A 26,976-nucleotide genomic window follows, 5' to 3' on the forward strand; every position below is an offset into this window, starting at 1 on the left:
TTATCGATTGATCCGATTGTCGTGACCGATTTTTCGATTCTAATTATCGATTGATCCGGTTGTCGTGACCGATTTACTGATTCTAATTATCAATTGATCCGATTGTCGTGACCAATTTGTCGATTCTGATTATCAATTGATCCGATTGTCGTGACCGATTTGCCAATTCTGATTATCGATTGATCCGATTGTCATGACCAATTTGCAAATTCTGATTATCGATTGATCCGATTGTCGTGACCGATTTGCCGATTCTGATTATCGATTGATCCGGTTGTCGTGACCGATTTACCGATTTTGATTATCAATTGATCCGATTATCATGACCGATTTGCCGATTCTGATTATCGATCAATCCGATTGTCGTGACCGATTTGCTGACTTTGATTATTGATCGATCCCGGTTATTGTGACCAATTTATCGATTCTGATTATCGATCTATCCGATTATTGTGACCGATTTGCCGATTCTGATTAGCAATCGAGGCTGATTATCATGACCGATTTACCGATTCTGATTATCGATCGATCCCAATTGTTGATGCCGAGTATCAAAGCCAATTCCGATTGTCGAGGTCGATTGTATAATCCGACCCCGATTGTTGAGGCTGATTCCAAGTGTCGATTCCGATTGTCGAGACCTTTATAATGTATATGTGAACAGTAGTTGAGGCCTAATGTGATGTATTCATGGCCCATGGGCAAGGCCCGTTGTGGTGTATTCGTGGCCTATGGGCAAGGCCATTGTGATATGTATTAGGCCCAGGATGTATGACACATTTGATGTATTCGTGACCCATGTGTAGGGCCCACAGGTCATGTATTTGAAGCCCATGAGCAGGGCCCACCTGTTGTGTATATGTGGCTCTTGAGTGAGGCCCATGGTGTTGTATATTTAACCCTTGTGAGTGGTCATGAGTCCACTATATGTTAGGCTCTATGTGGGCCATTCCTTGGGGGCAATGTTGGTTAAATGTCCACATTGTAGAGGTCGATTGTCAATGCCGGTTATTGATACTGATTATGAGTATGTGACAGCATAGCATCATGATACATGCCCATACGCATCATCTGTATGTTTGTTATGAGATGTGGTTGACCTTTGCATATGTCATTGGGTAGGTTGTTATGAGACTCCTTGATAGGCAGAGATTGTCTCACCTGAGCGCATGGTATGCGTAGGAGTGATGCATGATTGGATTGTATGACTCATGCATCTTGCATTGTGATCACTGTACGCCCTAGCGACATCAGGGTCGTAGCCTCCATAGGTATTTCGTGGATGGCCAGATGGGACACCGAAAATCTGTTCTACATGGGGTGCTATAGATATTCCTGGGTGAAAGTCTCTAAACCCTCTTGGTTCTAGAGGTTGCTCCAACGTCTAGACCGAGTGGATGCATGAGCGCATGAGGGCCGTATACCGTTAGGCCGCGTCTCCCACTGTGTCGTGGTCGGTTGGAAGGGGGTATGGCCTTACCTGCCTGAGAGGAGGGGGCATTGCTAGGCTAAGTCTGACCAGCTCGAGGAATGGGTCCACTATCAACGAGCCGGGCCCGATATTGGCAGGCAGATTGTGAGGTCTCTTTCACTCACCTTGTTGCCCGTGATGGGGCGGCAACCTGGTTTGGAGTGTAATAGACCCCGGTGATTTCCCAGAGAGGAACCGTACTGATATGTGGACTTATTGAGTAGGAGTTGGATGCTCATTCATTCATTCATTCACTATCCACTCGAGCTGGTGGTGCGCAACTAATTGTTGTGTACCTTCGTGATGGCAAGGATTTTGGTTGGGCGCGCGACTAACCTGAGATCAGGAGTCTACTACATTGAGTCTGGCTATCCAAATTTAGGTATGGTACTGGTTTGGATAGAAGTCCTTTATGATGGACCCCGTAGCCTACAATACTACGTACTATCATCCCGACTTCACACTCTAGCTTGGTCATTTCATTCACATCGCATTGCATCTTTAGCATATAGCATTTGGTTTACTGTACTTCTATATTGCATAACATAATTAAGGTTAATGATATTTGTGGACTCAGTATCTGATATTTGGCTTACTATGTCTCCCCATTGCATAGTTGATCTACATTGCTTCTTCAGTATATGATATTGGATTATTATATTCTTGCATCGCATAGCCTGGATAAGGCTAACGGTATTTATGGGCTTATCAGCATGTTTTTGTATTACCTGATATTGTATGATTTATTAACATGCCCGTATTATTGATAACATTTATAGACTTGTCAGTATTTTCGCTTACTCTGATTACTCTGATATTGCTTACTTGGCACTTATCTTGTGCACACACTTACACCACCCTCTAAGCTTTCTATAAGCTTATGCACGATAGATGCGTTTAGGTGATGTTAGGTTGCAGCAGTGTTGAGCTTGGAGCATGCAGCGATCTTCTGAAGCTTGATTTTCGATTTACGTATTTCCCTTTCAGCATTGTACTCAAATGATTATATTAGTGGATATGTGATGATGATGTTGCCTCTATGATTTGGGTATACTTGTGGTTATGCTTATCACGAGGTAAATGTACACTGAAAAAAAAAATCCTTCTTGTAGGACCCAAGATCGGAATCTGGCATATAGACGCTAGGAGCCGAGAATGGGGTACTACGGAGGCTATCGGCACTGGATTCGGCGATCGGGGTTCTTGTAAGTCCGATCTCCGGGTTTGGGGCATGACAGACAAGTTGCGGCTACCAACAATGAAACATCATTTCCCGTACTCAATTGGCTGGATAAAAAAGGTGAATGAGACCAAGGTAACTGAACAATGCGCTATCTCATTTTCAATTAGCAAAAATTATAAAGATCAAATACTTTGTGACGTGGTCGATATGGAAGCTTATCATATGCTACTCGGTCGACCCTGGCAGTCGAACTGTGATGCGACCCATCAGGAACGAGATAATGTTTACGTATTCGTCAAGGATAGTCAAAAAATATTTCTTGCCCCTATAGCACCAAAGAACCACCCTAAAGCCTCTAAAGTGGAGGGGAGTTCCCTCTTAACCATTCGAGATCTTATGGAAGAATCCAAGGAAACCGGTGAGGTATACGCTGTAGTGGTGAAGGGCGAGGAAGAGGAACCCTCAAATATCCCTCCAAGTTTAAGACTGTTCCTAAACGAATTCAAAGAAGTCTAGCCTGAGGATTTACCTGATGGATTGCCCCCCATAAGAGACATCCAACATCACATAGACCTTGTCCCTGAGGCTAGCCTGCCCAACCACCCTCATTATTGGATGAGTCCGAAGGAGTGTGAGATACTTCAAGGGCAAGTGGAGGAATTGATCCGTAAGGGTCTCTTGAGAGAGAGCATGAGCCCATGTGCTGTACCAGCATTATTAACGCCAAAAAAAGATGGAAGCTAACGCATGTGTGTCGACAATCGAGCAATCAACAAAATTACCATCAAATATCGGTTCCCAATACCACAGTTGGACGACATGCTCGATATGTTAGAAGGGGCCAAGGTGTTCTCTAAACTAGATCTAAGGAGCGGGTACCATCAGATTCTTATTTGACCCGGTGATGAGTAGAAAACGGCATTCAAGATCAAGAAAGGATTGTATGAATGGCTGGTCATGCCCTTCGGCCTATCGAACGCACCAAGTACTTTTATACGTTTGATTAATCAAGTTCTAAAACCGTTCACTAGCCGATTTGTGGTAGTATATTTTGATGACATATTGATATATAGCCAGGATGAGGCGGAGCACAGGAAACATCTCAGACAGGTGCTGCAGGTCCTACAAATTAACAAGTTGTACCTCAACTTGAAGAAGTGTAGTTTTTTAACTGACAGCCTGTTGTTTCTAGGATTTGTTGTAACGTCCACAAGCATTCGTGTGAACGATGAAAATGTGCGAGCTATTAGGAAATTGTCGATCCCGACAAATATTCATGAGGTGAGAGTTTTCACAGGTTGGCGACTTTCTATCATCGATTTGTGCGAGATTTTACCACCATAATCACGCCTATAACAGATTGCATGAAAAAAAGGACCATTCCAATGGACCGATAAAGCTGACAAGAGCTTTCATGAGATCAAGCATCGTTTGTCTACAACACCGGTTTTGGTGCTTCCTAATTTCGACAAATTGTTTGAGGTTGAGTGTGACGCTTCGTATGTCAGAATTGGAAGAGTATTATCATAGGAAGGCAGGCCTGTAGCCTTCTACAGCGAGAAGCTCAGCGAAGCCCGAAAGAAGTGGTCGACTTATGAGCTTGAGTTGCACGCAGGTGTTCAGGCGCTGCGACATTGGTGGCATTATCTTATTCAAAGAGAGTTTGTTTTGTACACTTACCATCAAGTATTAAAGTTTATCAATAGTCAGACTAACGTGAATCGTGTGCATACTAGATGGGTTGCATTCTTACAGGAATTCACATTCATTCTGAAGCACAAGTCAGGGCAGCAGAACAAGGTGGCTGATGCACTTAGCCGTCGTGCATCACTATTTGTTACGATGAGCAACGAGGTGGTCGGCTTCGACTGTCTCAAGGAGCTGTATGCCGAGGATGAGGACTTCAAAGATTCTTTGATGAAGTACCAAGAAGGTCACCCCAGTGACATTCATATACATGACGATTTTCTCTTCAAAAGGAATCGATTGTGTATCCCCCAAAGTTCTCTAAGGGAGCAGATTATTCAGGAGCTACACGGAGGTGGCCTCGGTGGAGCGAGACAAGATGCGAGCTCTTGTGGAAGAGCAGTATTACTGGCCGCAATTAGTACATGATGTGGGAAAAGCCGTACAACGTTGCTATGTTTGTCAGACCTCCAAGGGGCAATCTCAGAATACGGGCCTCTACACTCCGTTACCTGTGCCTAACGGTCCTTGGGAGGATTTATCAATGGACTTCGTGCTTGGTCTCCCACGAACACAACGCGGCATGGATTCAGTGTTCGTGGTGGTAGATCGTTTCTCCAAGATGGTGCACTTTATCCCATGTAAGAAGACTCTCAATGCAACACACGTGGCGAATTTATTTTTCAGGGAGGTCGTACGGCTACACAGGGTCCCCAAGACTATTACTTCCGATCGTGACACGAAGTTTATTAGCCACTTTTAGCGGACTTTATGGAATCGATTCGATACACGACTTCAATTCAGTAGTGCTTACCACCCACAGACTGATGGGCAGACCAAAGTTGTGAATCGCACGTTGGAAAACCTCCTTCGCTGTATTTCAAGAGAAAAACTGAAGCAGTGGGATTTGGCATTGTCTCAAGCAGAGTTTGCATTCAACAATATGGTGAACCGCTCGACAGGGAGATCACCATTCCAAATTATCTACGGACGAGTGTCTCGCCACACACTTGACTTGGTCCCTCTGCCCAAGCACCCAGGCATGAGCATTACAGCAGAACATATGGCAGACAAGATCATGGGCATCCATGCAAAAGTGCAGACCAAGCTGCATGCCTCGAACGAGAAGTACAAGGAACAAGCGGACAAGCATCGGCGACAAAAAGTGTTCGAGGTGGGTGACCGCGTTATGGTCCACCTGCGTAAAGAAAGATTTCCGACCGAGACGTACAACAAGTTGAAAAATAAGAAGATTGGACCGGTACCAATCATCCAAAAGATCAATGACAATGCTTATGTTGTTGATCTCCCAGATGACATGGCAATCTCACGGACTTTTAATGTCGCGGACCTAACCGAGTATCATGAACCAGAGCATGACGAGAACTCGAGGACAAGTTCTTTTGAAGTGAAGAAGACTGATGTAGAGCGAGTCGTGGACAGTTACATGGCCAAGATGGATCAGAAAAGGCCCGGTCGACGACAGAAGTGATCCAAACCATCGAACCTTAAATCGGGCGTATCTTGCAATCTGGAATGAGTTATCTGATGTAAAATATATGATTTTGGGGTAGTTCGAGCTACTGAAGCCAACCAACCTGGCCACACCGGGTTGCGCAGCCCGAAATTGTGAAAAACCCCTAGATCGACAGTCGTTTCCCTGTTTTAATTTCATTTTTACTATAAAGAGTAAGTTTTAGTTTGATTATAACTCTTCATCCGTCGGGCTTTAGGAGTTGTGCCCAACATGAAAAGAGCTTAGAATAATTAGGAGAACGGTTTGGTGAAGCCAAATAGGACACTTACTATTTTTGGCCGAAAACCTTGCCCACTAGTAGACATCACGACCGTCTATAAATAGTAAGTTTACTATTTATAGTAAGTCGCGGATTCTAGGAGTTTGAGTTGTAATTTGATTCTAATTTCTTTCTCATTGCTTGGCACCCCTATTTAAAGGGTTGTGAACTAGTTTTTATTCATCAATTAATTAATTTCGAATTTCTTAGAATTTATTTCTATTTTCTGCTTTCTTTCCTCGTGGATTCGAGAAGTCTCTGTGAGGAGTCCAGAGAAGCTCCGTGGATTCGGAGTAGTTATCCTCATCACGTTCATCCCTGCGTCAATAATCAATGGTGAAATTCGCCTAATCACATCCACGTGGTTAGTGGATAAGGGCACGGATGGTTTTCTAGGGCACTAACTCCAATATGATGGTCATAATTCAACATGGTATTGAGATTAATGGATCACGACTCTCATTGGTCAATAACCCTCATGTTCAATCGTACATTCCTAAGGACAACCGGAGGAGTCACTTCTAATATAACCCATATCCATACAAGTTTATGATAACAACATTAATTAAGCCACATCAGATTGTTCAGGAGGACACATAGTCATCATGATCTATGGTTGAGATTGACCCTATCGCATTCACATGACTAATGAATTAGGGCTCATATTATTTTTTCAAGGCACAAATCTAACAATCAATCGCATATCCTAAAACTAATTTAATTTTGCTCAAATCCATCAATCACATATGTCAAATAGTACTTCTAAGCCAAGAATATTAAGGAGTCATATTAATCCACTTTTAGTCTACATAGTATCTCGAACAGTAACTTCCACTATCTAATACACACATAGATGCGTGTTACATCAATTCAAAAGTTCTTATATATCATCTTCCTGTTCTATTGAGATTTAACATCCAACAACACCACACTAGCTTACTAGCTTAGAATTAGATGATAATGGTTAACAGCTCCCCTTAAGCCCCAACTGACAAACCTAATATGCCTTTTTATCTTGTAACAACAACTCTAGTTAACTTAAGAACCCATGATCAACTGAGAATAAACATGTCTTAAGGCACACTTGATGTTGTAGTAGGAGATTCTTGAGTATGTTGTTTATAACTTTGAGTGTCACAATTGAAATTTTCCTTTGATCAATTAAATTTTAATTGCCACAACCAATGAACAAAGCTGGTATGATTTCTTTTCAAACTTTGTCCTCATTTTTATTTTATTTTATTTTATTTGCACCATTACATAACATATACAACCAAAGACCTTGAAATGGTATAATTTTGGCCTTTCCATGTCAGCTTCGAGCATGGTGACTTGAAGCTAGGATGTGGTAGTGAAAGCCTTTTGTAACATACATTATGGCGCACATGCGCTTTACTTTGTACTAGAACAAATGTTCTCTCCATGCATCATGCTAGTGCATACTTCCAACAAGTGTCAATTCTTCCTTTCTCCAAATACATGTCACTTGTAGCATTTAGACAAGAGAGCTAGCTATCTTTTTAAAAATAAAATAAAATAAAATTCCCTCCAAACTCATAGAGTTTTTTAGAATTTTTGAAATGATGTGATTTGTTCCTTTTTCATTAATTTATAAAAAGGGGTAATGTATAAAACTGGAAAGTAAATACAATCAAATATAGCATAAATCTTACATGACTACATATGTATACACTTATAGATCTGACATTAATTTGAATTTTTTGGATCCTAATCTAATTGAATTAAAAGAAAGGAAATTTTCAAATCCAATAGGAAGTTGAGACCATTGCCTTAATGCTCAAATAAATGAAAGTTGACTTTGATCATCAAGCAAACCTATCAATTTCTAACTTGTCAGATCGTCAACTCGGGATAATCACAATGGCCATAAGCTACCACTGAAATGAAAAAAAAAAAAAAAAAAACTACCAATGCAGATGTTTTGAGAGCAAAAGGGTGATTAGAGGACAATGGGTTTCTCTAACCTTAAATCATTATAAAAATAAAAATCTACCAATGGAGATCTGATCCATATGGATTCATAATTAGTAGCTATCGGCCACTCGAAATTCCATATCTTAGGCTGATTAACCAAAGATAGAAACTTGTAGTATGGGCAAAGCTTGAAACATTGGACAGAATGAGAGGTTTCCCACTTGAAAGGTATTACTGCAAATTCATGCATGATTATGATCATTTGAATTGCTTATTAGCCGCATTTATTTGAAGGAGGATGCTTTTAAGCGAGACTTTGAGAAAGGCAATGACAAGGTAAGGACTGTTAATATGGGGACGCTCAATATTAAAACCTTTTTAGGATTATGTGTGGGGCCCACTATTTTTAATCTATACCGTCCAATCATTTGGAAGATGCACCCAATGAATGGAAAATTGACAAATCAGGCCATTCTAAAACTTGGGTAGGTCACATCATTTAAAACCATGCCCAAAATCTCTAAAATTGTGAGGTGCGGCCCACCTGAGTTTTTGCACGAGGATAACATGAGGGGCACACATGATGGACGGATTGGATGTTATGCATACACCACGGTAGGCCCCATTCATTGCATGAAGGTTAAGCTTGACCAACATATTGGACGGGGCCTTATTATTTATTGGGACAAATTGTAGGGACCTGTTCTCTATACAATTATAAACACCTCCTCTGTAAGAGTTTAATTTGCACGTGTGGGGCCCACTTTTTGTATAAATGGCATCCAATCCATCTGTACATGTCACTCCAGCATAAAAATAGGCCACCCAAGAAATAGGCTAATCTAATCATTATGTGGGTCACACCATACAAACAACAGACAAGTTCCCAAAAACCAAAACCACTGTTGTGGTGAGCCATGTGATGTTTGGATTGGAATATTTTTTTTTTATTTTTTTTATTTTTTGAGATGTCCTGTTTTTATAAAGTAACCACGCTATAAGTTGAAATGTTGTATTAGGGAAGGGAATGCCCAAGCGGATGCCTTGGTGCACCTGGGTTATGGGGTCAGCATGTCCCCCTGCCAAGGCCAGTCCGATCAACCTTTCTGTGGTGGTGAAGTGGAACAAGCCTAGTAGTCTATGGGTAAAGGTTAACGTGGATGGGTCTTCCAGAAATAACCCAGGTTCAGCGGGAGGCGGTGATGTTTGTAGAGGAGACAGGTGGCACTTCATCTTTGCTTTCTCGATGGGTTATGGGCCGGGTTGGGTCCAACTTCTATGTGGAGCTCCGGGCGGTGCACGATGGGCTAGTTTTTTGCCTCTCTAGGGGCCTCAATCGTGTAATAATCGAGTCAAACTCGCAACAAGTGGTGAACGTATTGAATGGGATCTCATAGCCGGGTTGGAAGTGAAGTTACTAGATCTGCAAGATCAACAGGCTGAAGAGTAGGAGTCAAATAATGTTTTCCCACGTCTTTAGGGAAGGGAATGCCCTAGCAGATGCCTTGGCGTAGCGAGAACCAAGTTTCCGTCTATTTTGGCTAATTTTCAGACCTCCCTTCCTGGATCAGATGCCTCCTTTTCCTGGATAAGGTGGGCTTGGGGGCGATCAGGGATCTTTAGTGGCGAGGTAGTGCGGGTCCCTCCTTTTGTTGAGTTTTGGTTTTTCTTTTGCCAGCTTCCTTGGTGTTTAGCGTTATGATAAGTTTCCCCAAGTCCTTTTTCTCCTGGGAAAACCAGAAAATTCTATAATTACTTCCCTATCAATGAAGCTCCAATTTGAAAAAATAAAAATAAAAAAATGTTGTATTAATTATGGTGGGCCACATGTGAACAAATAGTGTACAATGAAATGGGGTTAAAATGGTTCATTGATAAGAGATAGTGATAATATTTTATATCAGAGTATATAGAGGAATCCTGGAGCAACCAGAGGTACATAATAGAGGTGATTATGAATGTCATAAAATAAAGAGGATCAATATGCACATATCAAGAATTCTATACAAGTGGGGCTAAGAAAAAACAATAACTGTTGAACCGATCATGCATCCTAAGTAGGTGATTAAGTTTGCATATGATGATCTATACCGCTTACATCATCGGTCACATTTTCCATTATTTATATTTTGAAAACCAATGGATCATAGTTCTGATCATCCAAATTGGTTGGCATCAAACTCATCATCAACAATAAAAAGAAAGTAATCCAAAACTCAGTTGTACAACAGAAAATTTACTTGTTTCTCACATATCGAAATTTGACACTTTTACATATTCACTAAATGAAGGGTTTGAGATCTTATATACGCGTGTACACATATCAAGCACTATGTAACCTGACAAAAAAAAAAAAAATCCAAATATTATTATTTAGCACTAGATAACATCACTAATAATGTGGCTACATAGTTTGCTAACAAAGCAAAGGGCAAAGACAATCCGTATCTAACACGCACTCTATAGCTACTTTAATCCAGAGGCCCAACAAATGCAAAAGAAAATGTTCTTTGCATATCATCGTATGTTTTTTTTTTTTTCAATCTATTTCAATTCATTAAAACCAATCTGGCTATCCTACCATCCGTTGGAACTTAGTACATTAATCGAATTATTCATAATCCATCCATATATAAGGATGATTAAGAATAACCCAATTGGGATACTGATTTTTGGCATTCCCTATTGAGCCTGTCAGTTAAACAGTCTGTAACACGTACAATGAATCCAAAGGAGAGGAAAAAAAACAAAAAAACAAAAAAAACAAAAAAAAAAACAAAAAAAAAAACAAAACAAAACAAAACAAAAAATCGTTACTCCATATGCCCCATCTTCAAAAGCTACCTACAAACTCCAAAGCTGAGTACACTTGTAAGGGATTTGGGGCGTTCATCAGACTATCCCCTTGTGCTTTATAAATCAGACCGACCTATCCAAGAGGTGAGCAGCAAATGCAGAAAGACTATTGGATATCCGTTTCTTGCCATTTTTAGGGGCTAAGGAACACTCACCAGGGAACATGAACGTCTCAAATCTCACACATATCTCCATACATGTTTGGTGCTAGAAGATGGGCCCATTACCCATGATAACAAATCTAGTTCGTGGTAATTTATAGGACCGAGAATTTCTCTGAATATTTTCATTTTCATCCTTTTTTTTTTTTTTTACTGCAAAAAAATGAAAATATCATGTAGATCATGTCCCGGGTTTTGAACTGTTTCGGGCCGGGTCATTGGACCAGCCCTATTCAAAACTCTGATTTTTCTTGCTGACACCCCAGTTTCAAGGCAGCAATTAAAAAAATTGCACTTTTTCTTTGTTTAAAAAGTACTGAAGTTAAGAATTATGAGGTCCATATAGTATGTGTGTGACACCAAATCATCCAACAAATGTACCCGGCCGATTGAATGAACAAAAACTGTGGCAAATACAAATAAGGTGCGCTAGAATATAATGGTTTAGATTTTTGGTAGGTATAATTATGGTGGGATTGATACCTTGGACATTTCATGCAACAATGATTTTTTTTATTTTTAAAAGTCCATGTAGCCAGAACAATATCTTTTAATTTCAACAAGTCACACCTACCAAGACATTTCATGTCACAAATAAAATATTGAATCTTACCATGTAATACTTTGATAACTTTATATTTGGTTACTGTCTCTTGCTTTATTCGGTTGTCTTTATTTTAGTACAATGAATGCTCACATGTGCACCAATTCCCATATGAATTTATCATCTGTAATATGAGCACAAATCTGAATGGTTTATCCTATCCAAAATATTGGTGCCCACCAAAGTTGCATATCAATGTAAAAGTCGGGCCCTACGGTTTCATGGAGTTCTGTATCAGGTAGGCAGTTCAGATTTTGACTCTATCATGTGAGATGAGTTCTCAAAAAATTCTCATAATAACTAACGAGAACAGGTGGACAGGTGAGCAGTCTTCAGTTTACTCCAACATCTCAAATAACCTAATAAATATTTAATATTCATTTAAATAAATATTATTAATTTTTCAAAAATAAAACTACAATTTAATTAACATCAGTAATGAACTAAAAATAAGTTGAATTTTGTTTGTTAGTTAGAATAGCTGATCAATACTGTAGTGATAGATACAAATCGGCTAATTTATAAAATTTGTTTCAAACATGCAATTGGAATGTCTAGATCATGACTTTTTTTATTTTATTTTTTTTCTTTTGTGTAACAACCACGTAACATTGATGAGTAACACGATAACCATGATTGATTATGGACGCATCACATTTATGAAGATTTCATAGTTAGTATTACTATCTCTATTTAACAATGATTGGCTGAGAGTGCATGTGAGGCCGACTCCTTGGACTCATGGGCTGGGCTTGGTTGAGACTAAACTCAGGTCTTTTGTTTGTTGGATAGATCTAGATATTTTTCGGGTTTGGCCCATTACACCCAAGCAGTTTCAACCCTCGAATACATGGGCCAATCTTACCCTTCCACGTACAATTGTGTGCAAGGAATAAATCGTTCTAGATTATATTTAACAAAAAAAAAAAAGGTTAGGCATGAATCATAAGGAAATGAAAGTCCGAGAAGTGTACCTATGCTATCCTCCATAACACCAGTAGTTGCTGTTTGATAGAGAAGAGGATTATGGTCAGCGGCTTTCTGTACCTTCTCACTCCTACTTGAGTTGGGTGAGGGGAGAGAGGGCCGTGGCTAGCTTTATAGGTTGGAATGGTAGTGGAGTCATTCCCATCGTCTGACTCCTATCCTCACTGACGCCTCCACACCTCTCAAACGAGAGAGAGAGAGTAACCCATAATCCAAACTGTCCATCCACTGCCTCTATGGGTGATGCCATTGCGTGGCCCATAATTTTACATCCCCTCCATTTAAGACAAGTCACATAAGATAAATGATTTTAATAATTGAAACATAACCCAAATGTAAGAAGTCACGTAAGATAAATGATTTTAATCATTGAAACATAACCCAAATGTAAAATTGCCTTTAAACTAAATATGTATATTCAATGGGACGCAGTGGCACGTGATCCTTCCTTATCCTCCATTCTTTTGTACAATAGTAGCTCCCTTAAAGATTGGATTAGGTCGATAGACTTAGCACAACCATTCATGAATTGCTTAGGCCATGACCTTTTACTTCACGTCCAATTCTAATCGAGTTTTGAATATTGATTTCTATAAATCGAATTGAAGGCCTACCTTTTTCATTTACCGACGGAGATTAGGCTTCCCCGTTCTTAGCCTTCCCTCGGCCCTTTGTCTCAGACGAGGGGCAGGTAAACGCATGTAATGGGAAGTAGCCTTTCATTAGAAACATGAAAACTCGACTCCACTCCAAACCTAGTCAAGCCGAGTCAACTCCAAATTTCAAAAGATCGAGTTTCTCAAAATCTCTACAAATCTTTCTGAATTCTTTTCAAGTTTTGCCAAGTCGAGTCTTGTCAGTTATTTTCTCAGTTTATCTTGTCTTGCCAGTTATTTTTCTTCGAGTCTAGGTGAAATCTGGTCGAGTCGATTGGACTCAGGCAAGTTGAGTTTTTGCTAGATAAGTAGAGAGTTTGGTCCCTTTCTCTTTTGTCAGGCTATTTGGGCTGTTGGTTCGTATTCTTTTTTGTAGTTTTGGGTTCTTTCTAGTGTTGTTTTCTATAAGAGGGTATCTAGGCCTTGGCTACATGTAGACTAGGAACAAAGGATAAATCCTTTCCTTCATAGCCAATCATCTTTTATCTTCTCGAAAGTGGACGTACGTACAAACTGCTGTTTGTAGTGTTTATTCGCCACTCTTCTTTACACTGGTCACATCATGTCTGTCAATCCAGGTCGTCAAAATAGTGGTCCCGATCATGGATGGAGCATAGTCTGAAAATCACACCGATCAAAAGGTGCTAACTTTTTAATCAGTGCCCTTCAAATGGACGGTCAAAAAGAAAATGATCAGCTGTCTAACATCAACTGGAGTTAAGATTCTGACAATTAAGGAGTAAGTGTATGCTTTGTGCACGTGGCCATTCAAATTGTGGGCCTCAAAATGGATGGTGTGATGGTTAAGGGTTCCTTAAATGTTGAAGAAGTCCTTGTATTGGGATTGTTCTTTGAGTTGGTTTTGTGGGCCTATTGGGCCAACTAGGCCTGTGATCCAATTCATGCCATGGGTATGATCCAACTGTCTAAATTTGTCTCTTTTTTCTCCACAACAAGGTTGTTATTGGAGTAGAACCCACCTGAAAATTTTATGGTTACTACAAATAGGCATCGTCCATTGCCACAAGATGAATGAGGCCCAGTTTTATTTTGTGGCCCACCTAGATTTTTTTAGGACCGTTGGACTTGTGGTTCGCCAGACGCTCCCCTTGAGCCTTTTGTGCAGTGCATGTGTAGAAGGTCACATTGTCCATGGGTGAAAGGATAGCAGCCATGAACAAGTGACATGGGCCCATGGTAGCAAATAGTTTAGCCCATTAGTGAACTAGTTTCGTACCCCTATATATATATATATATATATATATATATATATATATATATATATATATATATATATATATATATATATATTGGTACAAACATTGTGGGGCCACTACCTTGTTCACCATGCATGTGCGGCTTGCTTATGTAATCACAAGACATGATTTTTTGTAAAACCAATATAATTATCCTTCCTCTGACACAGCAACGCAGCAGTTTTAATCCGCATCCAAAAGATATGTTGCATAATTCCTTTTGTCTTTTTATTATTTATGCATAATCACATGACATCTAATTAAAATTTTCAATGGAAACTGGATATCTTAATAAAATGTGAGTTGACAAATTTGAATAATTCATGAAAGGTAGTATCATATTAGCACAATTCAATTAGATTAGTGGATCACACATGTTAATGAAATGACCGTGGAATCCGTGCACCGGTTGGCACAGCCTTAAGTGTGAACCCCTTACATCCGACTCCGATTGCATGTTGACAAGAGGTGGCTATTGACAGTACTTTGTGGGCCCCATCATTATGTATGTATCCTATCCATGTCTTCCATCCATTTCTCAGACTATTCTATGGCATGAGCTCCAAAAATGAGTAAGATCCAAATCTCATATGGACCACACCACAAGAAAGAGTGGTGATTGAACACTTACCATTAAAAACTTCTTAGAGTCTGCAAAAATTTTGGTTTTCTCTTTATTCAGGTGTGAGTGACTTAATCAACAGGTTGGATGACAAATAAACATTACAGTGAGCCCTAAGAAGTTTTTAATAGTGGTTATTCAATCGCCACTAGATCTAGATCTCTCTCTCATTATCGGGTTATTAATCTATAATAATTTGAAAACAGAGATGAATGGCTTCGATAAAACACACATATACCATAAGGGGCCAACAGAGCACTCTCAGTAGCCACCTCGCAATCCCATCCTGGATTCTCTTAAACCGACTGCAGCTAACCAATGGCCAGTGGTCGGTGCCCTATGGCCCCACCATGATGTATGTGTTTCATCCATGCCATCCACCCATTCTTCCATATCATTTTATAGTATAATCACAAAATTGAGGTTGATCCAAATCTCAAGTGAACCCTGCAGTATTGATTGAACGCCCACCGTTAAAACTTCTTGGGGCCACAAAAGTTTTGGATCAAGCTTATATATATATATATATATATATATATATATATATATATATATAATTTCCCTTCATCCAAGTCTGTGTGATCTAATCCACGGGTTAGATGTCAAATAATCATTATAGTGAGCCTTTGGAGGTTTTTAATGGTGGACATTCAATCACTAATATTTTCCCATGGTGTGGTCTAGCCGAGATTTAGATCTACCTCATTTTTGGGATCAAGCCTAGAATTATCTTTCAAAATGGATGGACGGTGTGGATAAAACATATAAATTATGGTGGGGTCCACATAACACCAACCACTAGCCACCCGGTGGCATCATAGCCAAACCGCGTCCCCCTGGACGCGGATTTCCATGGAAACCTTTAACAGGAATTTCTTGCGCTGGAAACTTAGGTGGGGCCACCATGGTGTTTGTGAGAAATCCAACCCATACATCCATTTTGTGAACTCATTTTAGCACATGGGTCCAAAAATGAGTCTGATCCAATACTCAAGTGGGCCGAAAAAGTGAAGATTAAACTTATAGAGTTGAAATATTTGTGGGACCACAGAAGTTTTAAATCAGGCTAATATTTGTGTTTTCAGTTCATCCCAATAGGAATGTCGTCATGAACAGTATGGATGTCATGTAAACATCACTGTCAACCGAGGGAGGTTTCAATTTCCCTACCCACGGGCCTACTCGAGTATTGTCTCGCTTACTTTTGATCTCAAGTCTTAAAATGATATATATATATATATATATCCCATGAGGTCCAGCTGTGTAGGCCTCACTGTGATGCCTTTCCAACATCTAACCCATCAGTCAGACGTACCATTCTCAAAAATCAAGTCAATCCGTGATTTCTGTGGGCCACACCACATACAGAAGTGGGGAGGGGCCGTGCACCATTAAAACATTCATAATCAGTTTTTTGGGCCCATAGAGATGTGGTTTGCAAATCCAGCCCATCCATTATGTGTGTCCCACTTGCATGAGGGTTCAGACCAAGTTTCAGCAGCATTCAAAACTCAGGTGGGCCCCACCAAGTGCTTTTATATGTTTTAATGGTGTTTCACATGATATTAGATGGTATGGCCCACCTGAGTTCCGTATACGGCTGATTTTTGGGATATCTCATAATTTAGAGGGTACCCATCACATGCACGTTGTTAATGGTCGACACGCATCATGGTGGGCCCACACAGGTCAACCTCACGGGAGCTAATCGTGAGGTCAAGCGCATGGTACCTTTTCCCACACACACACACACACACACACACACATATATATATATATATATAAACTGATGAACGGGGTAGATTTTTCACAAATATCATGGTAGACCCACCTAGGCTCTGAACTGAATTCCTACTAAAGGCTTTCACAGGAATCTGCGCCGTGAGGGATGCAGTTTGGCTAGTGAGGCTGCCACCAGCATTATGGCTGTCGGTGCCACGTGCCTGCCCCCCCAATCTGATATATATGTGTTCAATCGAAGCTGTCCATCTATTTTGAAGCTGTCCATTTATTATTTTTATTTTTATTTTCAGATTATTATAGACCACTAGCCCAAAAATGAGGGATGTTTAGTTCTTGAGTAGACCACACCATGAGATAATGGTGGCGATTGAATGCCCATTATTAAAAACTTCATAAGGCTCACTAAATGTTTATGTTTAATCCAACCTGTTGATTAAGCCACGCACACTTGGATGAAGAGAAAAATGAAAATATCAATTTAATCCAAAATTTTTATGGACCTTAAGAAGTTTTTAATGGCAAGTGTTTAAGCACTACTCTTTCCTGTGGTATGGTCCATATGAGATTTGGATCTTACTCATTTTTGGGGCTCTTGCCAGAAGATAGTCTAGAAAATGGATGGAAATCATAGATAGGATACATACATCATGATGGGGGTCACAAAATACTATCATTAGACACCTGGCCTCCAATCAACATGCAATCTGCGTCTGGCATCAAAGTTCGCACTTAAGGCCCTGCGAACCGGTGAGTAGGTGATCGTATATATGTATATATGTGTGTGTGTAAATTGTACTATAAGGTCGACCTCATGGGAACATCCCGTGAGGTTGATCTGTGTGGGCCCCACTATGATGTTTGTTGAACATCAACATTGTGCATTTGATGGGTCCCCTTTAGATCATGGGATATCCCAAAAATCAACCATATTAGGAACTCGGGTGAGCCATACCATCTAAAACCAGGTGAAGACATGCCTAAAACATATAAAAGAACTTGGTGGGACCCACCTGAGTTTTGGATACGGCTGAAACTTGGTTTGACCCCTCATCCAAGTGGGACACACACAATAGATGGTCTGAATTTGTGAATTACGGTGGACCCAGTACATGATTATGCATTGTGGGTGCATTGTGGGTGCAAACATGTGCGGTTTGCCTATGTAATCACAAGACATGAATTTTTGTAAAACCAATATAATTATCCTTCCTCTGACACAGCAACAATACAATTTTAATCAGTATGAAAAGAAATGTTACATAATTCCTTTTGCATTTTTTATTTATACATAATCCCATGTCATCTAATAAAAAATTTCAATGGAATCTGAAGATTTTAATAAAATGTGAGTTGACAAATTCTAATAATTCATGAAAGGGAGTATCATATTAGCACAATTCAAATATATTAGTGGATCACACGTGTTAATGAAATAACTGTGGATTCCACAAAGTTGTGTTCCCGAGAGGCCATCACCGGTGATCATATATGCATGTATGTGGACTCTTATGTTGACTAATCAGGTTCGTTACACCATCATTATCTCACCATGTTAGATTTATGATCAGACCAGCATGAGAGATCAACCGTTACGTGTATCCAAATGGTAGATTAATGTCTAATCAATAATCCAAATTGGGACCATTTGAGAATGAGATAATAATGCCTTGATTTAACAATCCAAAGGTTTAGATTAGGTTGGATTATTGCAAATAGTCAATAATACTTTCACATTCTTAAGATCCACCTTGATTTCTTATACCATACATGAATTTTGGATTGAGAATGGCTGAGTTTCCAACCATAATTCAAATTATACTCATTGGGAATGCATTCAAATGCATGAATTTTATTGAAACACTTAAATTTTTTAAATATTAGTAGATTTGAGAGTGCGTGCTTATAGCATATTCCTCAAATATTCCTTGTTATATAATATTAGAGTTAGAAACCAATAGCTTCTTAGACTCATTTGAAATTATTTCTATTAATTTATCTTTAGTTTTCTATTAAGATCTACATACACGATCATCATTTCATGTAGTTCGGTGGGACCCACTCAATAGAGTTTTTCTCCTCAGTTCAGATGAGAGGTAGTGCATCCGGTTGTAAAACGGATATCTTAAATCTTGTGTCACTGCGCTGCTCAACCGGTCGAGTGGGCTACTCAACCGGTCGAAGCTCGCTCGACTCAAAGTCCAGCGAGCTAGATTTTTTGGCGTCAACCAGTCGAGGGTCAGTTTTGACCAGTCGAAGGGGTCCTTCGACCAATCGAGGACCTGGCTCGACCATCGAGGGTTATGTAGATTCTGCGTGGATTTGGTGCGGACCGCGTAAATTTGAGGCGATTTCTCATAGGTGTAGAAGGGAGTTGTCTAACTATAAATAGGAGTCCCTATGGCTATTCTAGGGCATGCTGAGGCATTTTCACGACCAATTTGAGAGAGAAAAGAGAGAGAGGAGCTTGTGGAAGGGAGGATTCTGCTCGTAGAGGTGATTACTACGCAATCGACATCTCAGCGCTTCTACGTCCTTATGATTAATAAGATCTCTCCGTTTTCATTGTTCTCTTACTATTCATCAACTCCTATGTGAGTGAAGAAGGTTTGATCTAAGCGGTGCATACTTGTGATCAGTTGTAACGTTCTACTTCATAGTGAATTGTTGATCTGGACTAGGTCCCGTAGTTTTTACCTCTTCGAGGGATTTCCACGTAAAATCTCTTGTGTCGTGTGGTTTGTGCTTTGATTTATTTCATTGCTTTATTATATCTCATAATTCTTGTAAGCCCCGTATCCTAAACCATACCGTTCCATAGGCTTCCGCGGTCTTCCCAGTCGAATTCCGGCAACCTTCGACCCTTAACCGGTATTTGCGCGCGACCTTGATTCTCATGCCGTCAACCCGAGTCAACTCAACCCAGGACTTATACCTTAGCGACCGCGCCGTTGCCGCGGTTCCGATGCCGCAACTCGCGCGCTAATGCGATGCTCTGGTGGGGAGCTGTGAGCCAGCGTTCGGTGCGAGGAAAACGCCGCACGTGCGAATTCCGAGAGAATCTCTTCAAGGTATCACATCAATCAATCAACCCATCAATCCCATCATGTCAAGTACACATCACCTTTCACCTTTTCCCAAGCAAGCCCCAAAGTCAAAAAGTTCTTACACAAGCCCATACCTTCTCTTACAACTTTTGCCAAAAAAGTCAAAAAGAGCTCTTACACCCATCACCACCACATCCATCACTCCATCACCCATCACTCCCTCTCTCTCTCTTCCCCTTTATAAGTCTCTCTCATTTTCAAACTCTCCCTTAAGCAAGAAAATCCCATACGTATGAGCCCTCCCATGGTGAGAAAATGCAAGTGTGGCCCACCTTATCCCTAGATCTCCCATCTTAGCCATCCATTTTTCATCTTCCTCCATCAAAGAGAAGCACAAGGAGCTAAGGAAGCCAAGGGAGCAAGAAGATCAAGCGGTGGGTGCTTTGATAGGGTAGTTTTTGATGTTTTTAAGATGGGCCAAGTGAGGCCAACCGATCAATGGTTTGGATCTCACTTTGGACCTTAAGATGTGGCCGATGGCCCACTTGGATCATCATGATCATTCCATGATGGGGCCATTCTCCATGGACCCCATCATGATGTTTATTTCTTCGCATGCTTAGGGTCATCTAGACCATCTATTTTAGTGGAGAAGGGATCTCCACCGTTGGATTTCGATTTCATGGACCCACATGTAATGGGACCCACTTGATGTATGACTTAGTGCAAGGGAGGGCCCATAGTGCTGGGGTCCCTCCATCACACGTGTCCCACTCTCTATCTCTCTCTCTCTATCTTTTTCTTTTCCTTATTTTCTTTATCTTGATATGATTGTGTGGCCCACTTGAATGGACCCCACCATGAAGTATGTATTTTGTTTAAGTCATTTATAAGTGGGGCCCACCTTATATGTGTAGTACCCACACCATCCATCAGTGGTGGCCCACCTTGCATGGCCAGACCGTCCAGCGTCCCTGGACGCTGGACGTTTATTGGGAAAACACAAATACTAGCTTGGTTCAAGCCTTTGGGTGGCCCACTCGTGTAGGCCCCACCTTGATGTATGTATTAAATCCACACCATCCATTCCTTTCCCAAGCCCCTTTTAGGCGTTGACCCGAAAGATGGGATCAATCAGACCTTTGGGCCATACCATAAGAAATGGTGGTTTTCACCATTGAAACCTTCCCGATTGTTTATATGAAATATGCCCAATATTGGGCTTGTTTTACTGTCGTGAGGCATGGAGAGCCATTGACGGAGTGGATTTGCAAGATGTGGACCCCACCTGCAAATCCATAGAAAAACTAAAAATCAAAAAAATTAAATGCAACACGGTGCTGCTGTGTTAGACGCAGCAGGCAGCGCCTGCGCACAGCGTCCGGGCATACGGGCGGTCGGGCAGCCACCACCAGCCGTGGGCCCCACCTCGATGTTTATCTACCATCTAATCCGTTCATAGGGTGGGCCACTACCCGACGTGGGCCCACCCCAAAAATCACCCATCCAAGACTCAGTGGCCCACACCGTAGGAAACAAAGTGGGATTGAACCTCTACCTTTGAAATCCTTTTGGGGCCCACGAAGTTTTATATCAGGGTGGAATTTGTGTTCACCCTTCATCTAGGCCTACGTGGCCTTATCAACGGGTTGGATGGAATATAAACATTACAGTAGGCCCCACATGGAGCCCACAGTGGTTTATGTGTTTTATGGCCACCGTCAGACGGACGGTGGGCTGCAATGGAGCCCACTGTGAATGTGTTGTATCCCCACCGTCCAGGGACGGTGGGTGTGATTTGTGCACGTGTGTGTGTATATATATATATATATATATATATATATATATATATATATATTAGATTATATATATAATATAATGGTGGTGGGAGGCCCATCTCAGTACTTGTGGCCCATGGTTGAGGCCCACTTTGATGTATATGTAAGGCCCATGGGTCGAGGCCCATTTAATGCATTAGGGGCCCATGGGTCGAGGCCCATTAAGATGTAATGGGGCCAATGGGTCGAGGCCCATTTGATGTACATATGGGGCCCAATTGGCGAGGCCCATTTGATACACATAAGGCCCAAAAGATTAGGCCCATTCGATGCATTCTAAGGCCCACGGGTTATGGCCCATTGCAATGCACATAAGGCCCATTGGTGCGGCCCATTGATGTGGCTCACTTGATGAATATGAGGCCCATATGATACGGCCCATTTGATGTATTGAAGGCCCGATGGGATATACCTAAGGTCCATTGCAATGTGTAATCCCAACATGATTTATGTAATGATGTTTACGACGGGCTGTACCTTGGGAGCAATGGCGGTTTGACGTCCCCATTGCAAGTATAGTGTTGGTTAAATGTCCGCATTATGACTTCCCCTAGGGCCCATACGTCTAATGTATAGGCCGTCTAGGCCCATCTTTGTTATGAACATCATCCATCCTATATAACATGTTTAGTTCCATAATTCATGATCATATACATCATACGTATGCTTGATATGAGAAATGACTGATCATCGCATATGCCTTCGGGCAGATTGTTTAAGGGCTCCCGTACAGGGGGTGTTGCCCTATATGAGCACACGATACGCGCAGAATTGCTGTATGACTGGATAGTGTGATTCATGCATTCGCATTGTGTGATATGGATTACTGTACGCCCTAGCGATATCAGGGCCGTAGCCTCCACAGACGTATCGTGGTTGGCAGGATTGGATACCGGAAATACTGTTCTACATGGGGTGCGATAGATATCCCTGGGTGAAAGTCCCTAAACCCTTATGGTACCAAGAGATTGCTCCAACGTCTAGACCGAGTGGGTGCATGAGCGCTAAGTGCCGATTACCAGACGGTTGCGCTTTCCACTGTGTCGTGGTCGGTTGGAAGGGGGTGCGGCCTTACTCGCCCGAGAGTAGGGGGCAATGCTAGGCTGAGTCTGACCAGCTCGAGGAATGGGTCCGCTATTGACGAGCCGAGCCCGATATTAGCAGGAGGATAGTGAGGTCTTTTCCACTCACCCTATTGCGGGCGATGGGGCGGCAATCTGGCTTGGAGTGTACTAGACCCCGGTGATATTCCAGATTTGAGCCGTATTGACATGTGGACTTAGATGAGGGCTGTATGCTTGAGTTGCATTTCGCATTTGCATGGCCTTGGTATGGCCGACATCATTCTTTGCACCGCATAGCCTTGGTACGGCTAATGGTATTCTTGGCATTCATCAGCATGTTCCGCATTACTCTGATACTGCATAGCTGCATTACTACCTTGAGCATACACTTTCACCACCCTCTAAGCTTTCTATAAGCTTATGCACGACCGTTGTGTGCAGGTGACGTTGGATCGCAGCGGCGCTGAGGCTTGGACGCGTGGCAGATCATTTTGGAGTTTTTGTTCATCTTCATTGTATTTCCTTTTATGCTCATTGTACTTGTAAAGTTTTTGATCATAGTGGAAATGTGATAGAGTTTTTGGTTGTTGTTTGTGGGTTATGCCTTTGGTTATGCTTATTACGAATCAAACTAATGTTGAAAATCCTCCTTGTAGCATCCCAGGATCGGAACCTGGCGAATGGGCGCTGGGAGCCGAGAATGGGGTTCTACGGAGGCTGTCGGCGCCGAATTCGGCGATCGAGAATTTTGTGAGCCCGATTTCCGAGTTTGGGGCGTGACAATTCTAGTGTTTTAGGAGGCGAGATCCTAAGGTTTTTTATGCAATGCTCCCAACAAATTAGTATCAAAGCATTCAGGTTGGTTGAACGGAGTGGGATCAGTTCTGAATTATGGAATGTGGCTTATCAAAGATGATCAGTCTCAATGGTTCTAACTGGACCAGATGGAAGGCTAAGATGGAGGACTTGCTTTATTGCAAGGACTTGTATGCTCCAATTCTAGGCATATCAGCAAAGACAAAGGATGTGTTAGATGATGATTGGAAGAAGTTAGATCGGAAGGCGGTGGGGTTTATTAGACAATGGCAAGATGATTCTGTATTCCACCATGTGTCTAGGGAGACCTCAGCCGCTAGCATATGGCTGAAATTGCAAGGGTTGTATGAGAGGAAGACAGTCGGTAATAAGATTTTTCTGATAAGATGACTTGTGAATCTCAAGTTCAAAGATAGTGGTTCTGTGGCTAAGCATATAAATGAGGTCAGCAACATATTCAATCAGCTCTTTGCTATGAAGATGGTCCTAGACGAGGAACTACAGGCTTTGCTATTGTTTAGCTTATTGCCTGACAGTTGGGAAACATTGGTAGTGTCTCTAAGTAACTCCGCGCCAGACAAAAAGATGACCATGGAATAGGTAACTAGTTGTCTCTTCAATGAGGAGACAAGGAAGAAGTCTCAGGGGTCTACTCAACAAGATGCCCTTATGACACAAGATCGGGGGAGAGGAAAGAACAGAAAGGGTGGGAAGACCCGAGATAAATCAAGAGGCAAGTCGAGTGTCAGGAAGGATGTTGAATGCTGGAATTGTGGCAAGAAGGGTCACTGCAAGCATGAATGTCATAAGAAGAAGAATGACAAGAAAGGAAAAGAAAATAAGAAAGAAGATGAATCAAACTCCACTGCGGTCCTTCAGATGATGACATTGTAGTTATTCTTTCAATAGATCATGATTTTGTCTCACGGCTACGAGTTAGGACACCAACTGAGTGATAGACTCGGGATCTTCATTTCATGCGACCACACACAGAAATTTCTTCACAAGCCACAAGTCAGGTGACTTTGGGACCGTAAAGATGGAAAATTCTGGTGTATCGAAGATCGTAGGGGTCGGTGATATTTATGTGAAGACTAATGTGGGCTGCACATTAGTTCTTAGGGATGTAAGGCACATTCCAGACCTTCGCCTCAACTTGATGTCGACGGGAAGGTTGGATGATGATGGTTATGAAAGCTAATTTGTTGGTGGACGCCGGAAGCTCATCAAGGGTTCGTTGATCACAGCTAGAGGGAAGAAGTGTTGCACCCTTTACAAGGCAAGTGTCAGTGTGTGCAAGGGTGGGTTGAACGCAACGGAAGATTCAGCTACTGACATGTGGCACAGGCGTCTAGGCCATATAAGTGAAAAAGGGCTTTAGCTACTAGCGAAGAAGCGGCTCCTTCCAGAAGTGACCGGTATACCTCTCAAAATCTGTATTGACTGTTTATCAGGGAAACAACATAGAGTTTCATTTGTTAAATCTACTTCCCATGTTAATAAAATGCATACATTAGATTTAGTTTATTCTGATGTTTATGGTCTTATGAGGACAAAAACCTTAGGTGAGGCATTATATTTCGTCACTTTTATAGATGATGCATCTAGGAGGGTTTGCGTTTATGCTTTGAAATCCAAGGACGGGGTCTTTGGTGTGTTTAAAATGTTTCATACTATGGTCGAGAGAGAGACAGGTAGATCATTAAAGTGCATCCGCATTGGCAATGGTGGTGAATACATTGGCGATTTCTATGAGTATTGTAAGTCCCTGGATATGCGACATAAACAAATGGTTCCCAAGCTCCCCAGCATAATGGTGTGGCTGAGCAAATAACTCGCCTCATTGTAGAGAGAATCAAATACATGTTATCCCATGAAAAGTTGCCCAAGATGTTCTGAAAAGAAGCAATGCACACGACATTGTATTTGATAAACAAGTCTCCATCATCCCCGTTGAATGGAGAAGTACCTGAGAAGGTGTGGAGTGGACAAGATCCATCGTAAAGTCATCTCAGGGTGTTTGGATGCAGGGCATTCGTTTAAGTACCAAAGGACGAGAGGTCCAAGCTTGATATAAAGATCAGGCAATATGTGTTCTTGGGGTACGGTGATGAAAAGTTCGGCTACAGATTGTGGGATCTGACCGAGAAGAAGCTCGCCAAGAGCAGAATGTGGTCTTCTTTGAAGATCAATGTATAGAAGACATTTGTAAGCTAGAGAAATCCCAACCTAGTTCAGGTGAGTTAGAAGACATGGATCCAATTATTCCTCCTATTGTGCTTGATGACAGGGGAGTACAGCAAGGTGCAGAGGACGAGGGAGTTCCTACAGAAGATAGATCGGGAGAGCAACCCCCACTTGATCTACCTGTTGAGCCACAGGTGAAGAGGACATCTAGGGACAAACACCCATCCAAGAAGTGCTCGCCGTATGAGTACATTATGCTCACTGATGGGGGAGAGCTAGAAGATTATTCCGAGGCTCTAGCCGACGAGCATAAGGGGGAGTGGTTGAAAGCTATGCAAGAGGAGATGGAATCCTTGTATAAGAACCACACCTATGATATGGTGAAATTGCCTAAGAGCAAGAAAGCTTTGAACAACAAGTGGGTGTTCAGAAAGAAGGTTGAGCAGAAGAATTCACAAACGAGGTTCAAGGCTAGACTCGCGGTGAAAGGGTTTTGTAAAACCTGTATCCTAGACCTTACTATTACATAGGCTTCCGCAGTCTTTCCGGTCGAATTTCGACAACCCTCGACCTATATCCAACATTTGCTCATGATCCTAAGCCGAGTCCTACATATCGGAGTCGACTCGACTGGAAACTTTTACCCTATCGACCACGTCGTCGCTGCGGTTCCAACGCCATGACTCGCGCACTGATCTGATACATAGGCTAAAAGATATGGGCCCGCGTTCATTTCGAGAAAAACACCGCGCGTGCGAATTTCGAGAGAATCTCTACGACCTATCCCATCAATCAATCAAGTACACACCATACCACAAGTACAAGCAACCCATTCCTTCACATTCCCAAAGTCAACTCTCTCTCTCTCTCTCTCCACCCATCCCTTTCTTACAACTCCATCCCTCCACCCATCACCCATTTCCCATCACTCCATCACCTTTTCATCCCATCACTTCTCTCCCTCTCTCTCATTCTCTCTTCACTCCCAAGAAAAAAAAATTCCAAAGTCCAACTCCCCAAGCTCTCTCCCAAAGCCAAGTGTGGCCCATCCTCTCATCTCCCATCTCAACC

This window comes from Magnolia sinica, chromosome 8 (assembly GCF_029962835.1).
Source record: "Magnolia sinica isolate HGM2019 chromosome 8, MsV1, whole genome shotgun sequence".
Taxonomy (NCBI): Eukaryota; Viridiplantae; Streptophyta; class Magnoliopsida; order Magnoliales; family Magnoliaceae; genus Magnolia; species Magnolia sinica.